The sequence below is a fragment of the Haplochromis burtoni genome, unplaced genomic scaffold (genome assembly GCF_018398535.1).
Source record: "Haplochromis burtoni strain Fernald_Lab_line unplaced genomic scaffold, NCSU_Asbu1 Contig_75, whole genome shotgun sequence".
NCBI lineage: Eukaryota > Metazoa > Chordata > Actinopteri > Cichliformes > Cichlidae > Haplochromis > Haplochromis burtoni.
The window spans coordinates 575,305-579,328 of record NW_024582436.1 but is presented as its reverse complement, the minus strand read 5'-3'; positions in this window follow the sequence as shown (position 1 = coordinate 579,328).

Genomic DNA, 4,024 nt, shown 5'->3' with positions numbered 1-4,024 from the left:
CACCACTCCCTCCTCCTGGCCTCGACACCACCACTACCATCAACACACCGAGAAATAGCCCCGCATCCTTCCTCAATCCCTGCACCCCTGTCAGCCCTAACCTTAGTCCTTTAGGAGCTTAAGGAGTCAAATACCATTTAGTGGCTCTGTGAGTTTTCTGTTGAAGCAGTGAGAAAGGCTGGCTATTACTCGGCTCTGTCAATCCTTTAAGGAGCCCCACAGTCAGGGATACACAGCTTCGCCATTACAGGATTAGTGAATTAAAATAAATCCAGCCTGAAGAGGCCCAATCACCATTGGCTTATTGGTTGTGACCATGCTGCCACTTTGAATGGCTACCTGCTTTAGTGCACATTAGCTCAAACATTCCCACAATCTGCCCGGCTGACCAAAAGGTGTCCAACTCCGGTTGATTTATATAAATTCCACCTGTAAGATCTCTAAGCATTTGAGTCACAAAGAAAAATTAAATAATTTAGTCAGTTTTACTAAATTATAGCATTTAACTCAGTTTTGATCAGAAAGCCTGGCATATATTAACATAAGAAATGGGTACTAAGCTTGCAACATTATTTAAGTTACACTAAATTTACATAATTATGCCTCCTTCAATGTTCGCATTAGTTCAGTATGATCATTAACAATGCTACCCTTTAAAAGTTTTCGAAGGCACCTCTCCAAAATGTGGTCTATTCTGTCAAATCAACATTTTAATGGATAGTGAAAGCCTCCCAGGATCCAGCAATCACAAGACTAATTCAAAACAAACTAATAATAAAAAAAAGAATTGATGCCATCAAAGCACATGTGTTTCCCATTTGCATTCTCAGAGAAGTAGTGGAATCTTGCGGGTCCATGCCTCGACTTAGCAAGCCGTTAAACCACTTTTTTTTTCAGTCCAAGTCTTTCTAAAGAACTTCATAAAAAAAAGAGACTGTGAGCACTTTTTGATAGGCAATAACGCACAGAAAGCTCCGAGATGAGTTGGACAGCTCTGTAATCGACTGGGCACCGAATCCCACAGACAGGAATACCAAGCTGCGTGCCCATTAACCACCCCTTCCCCCCCTCACAACAACCCACATTCGTCCCCCTTTTTTACATTTCGATGCTATTATTGTTCTATAATTGCATTTCCTTCCCTGCAGCAGACCAAATTCTTTGAAGTGGAAAAAATGGAACACTTCTTTATTGTAAGCAGGCAGGTATTTTGCAATAAACTGGGCTGTTGTCATTGTACAGCTAACACGCTTAATGGGAAAACGGGCCATAAATCACAGCAGTGATAACTGATTACTCTCAGCTCCTCTTCCTCTCGCTCCTCTCTTATTTTTGTTCTCCACCGCTCAGTTTATCTGACACTCCCCCGTCCCACGCCCAGAATGCTGCGGTAGGGCTGAAATGCGGGATCGTGCGTGGCATGAGACTTCAGTGTTTGGTTTGTAAACAAGCAGTTGCATTGAAATGTTTTTTCGTTTTAGTTCATATGGGTGGTATTTAAAAATGTTCTCTTTTATTTAAAATGAAATCAGAACATGTGCACTTTTTACTTGTGGTGTTTATTTATGAAGTAATAATTAGCCGCCACTATAATTTTGGGAAATTGTGCTTGCTTGGGTTTGTATATTATGAAACATTTTTTCCTCTTACTGTTATGTGTTGCTTTATCCTGTTGTTAATATAGTAAGTAAGCTGACCATCACTCAGGACAGGATAATATTAATAACAGTGTTCCTTGGATTCATTATGCTGCTATTGAACTATAATGATGGTGATATTAAATCTCTATTATGACCACGGTGTGCTTTATTTTACTGATCTGTTGGTATAAACACTCACTTACACTGTACCTAACTTGCTTAAAATATTCCCCCAAGCTACTTTCTGTACCATATATATATGTATATGGACTATATGTATGGACAGCTGCTTCTCATACTGCTGCTATGTTTGCCTGTGTTTGAGATCTGATCAATAATAAAAGACTGATGTGTCTCTTGATTCATGACTACAGCCACCCTAATTCCCTTACACACACAAACCTTCATTAATGAGTTGTTATTGGAAGAAAGAGAGCCCTCGGTATCTGTTAAACACACATGGGTCTTCTTAATGAGCCCTCTCCCAACACACACAATCGTCTCTGTGTCAGCTCTTGGGCATAGTCCTACCCCAAGATTCTAACCCGCACTTCCTAAAACACGATGGAGGAGAGCCATTGTTCCGCTGCTTTAGGTGAAAATGTTCTTATAGCTGAAAACATTACCTTAACCGTACCTTTGGTTCAACGGCACCTCTCATGTTCCTTGAAGGAAAATGAAAAGCATCTGCTTCAGCTGCTGGGGAATTATTCCTCTCTACTGCTGGGATTGAATAGGTCCTTGAGTCGGTTTGATTTTTGATGGATGGAGATATGTCCAGACTGGCTCTGTGTGCTCTTGCAGGCCCTAATCCAGGCCCCAAGAGGCCCCTAGCCATGTCCTTTATCCAATTCAGCCAACTTCCAACAGGAAATGAGGGCTTCAGGGGGCACTGGTAAGGAGACAGGACACTGAGTCACATGGAGGGCCACAGATACACTGCACACCAAGAGCATTTGTGAAACAAAAGAATGCACTGATAATATTCAGTGGATCGCTAATAGAAAACAGGGCAGCTGCCAAAGAAATACTTTCTTTCTTTCTTTCTTTCTTTTTTTTGTTGACATAAATCAGTTTGTCTGAACCAGACATGAAGAGCTCCAAATTTCCATCCAGGAATTACTTTCACTCAGCTCTGGCTAAAAAAATAATAATAATAAAAAAAATAAAAAAACAGAAAAGAAAAGAAAAAGAAAAAAAAAACCATTTTGAGTTCAAAGAATCCTTAAAAAGTTTGGGGGCTTTTGTCTTGTGAAAAGAAACCCGTCCGTAGCGGAGGCAGCCATTAGATGTTCCGGACATAATTAATCAGGAAGAGCAGCACGACACTGATCTGCATCAAACACTCCCCATTTCCAGATATCTCCTCCAGATTTTCCACTAACACTTTCTAATCATAAATAATCACACACAAAAAAGACTCTCAATTAGATTAGTCTCCAAAGTCCTGGCATTACAGGGGGAAAAAGACATTCCTCTGGTCCTTCGCTAACTTTCAAGCTAAAGCGTAATTGCTCTCTGGTGACTTCATGCCAGTTGCAAGCTCGGGGTTTAAATTTGCCTTATTAGGGGTTTGCAGAGCTGCATGGATTGAGTATATTGAGTTTAGACTGTCTACTATGAAAGGGAAGATTGGAATCATCCAGTATATGGAGATTAAATTGGCCCTTGTTTTGATTATTGTGCGACATGTTGTGAAGTTATCGTCTGTAACATAATGATGTCTGGAATTTGTGCCCAGAGTTTTCCATTAGTTAGGCAGTTTTTCAGGGAAAAAGCTCCAGTGAGTAACAGACAGTCTTAAGATGCCTACTGAGAGGTTTTTATGATGTTGTAGCGGCATTTGATATGTTTTTCAACTTGCATCTTTAATCAATACGACTGACCAATACAGTGGTTTGCTTTTGAGAAAAGAAATAAAAATCGCCTCTTAGTGCGTCCGCTATGCTTTCACTTAACATCGCCAAAAAGGAAAGAGAACTGAAAACATCGATTACAAATGACAGTCCTGTTGCTGGAAATTGTACTTTGCTACAACCACAGCAAACCAGTTATGACATTGCATATCACAAGTCAGAAACTGTCCTCAAAAGAATAATGGCAGCATCAGTCATTTCAGCAAGTGCCATTAAAACAACATATGTTTACGTTCAAGCGGCTAAAGCTTTTCAGAAGCTATTATTTTAGAGACTAATCAGGGCAGACGTCAGCGTGGATGGATGGGTTTTTGTTTGCGCATGTATGAGAATGATGGTTACATAACCTTTTGTTATGTTTTTATTTTTATTTTGTTTGAGCCAGTAAAGGGGAACTTTTGGGGTTACAAAATATTGTTTTTTGCAAAAATGATGCGCTGATCAATTGGCCTGGAACTGGAATTGGCT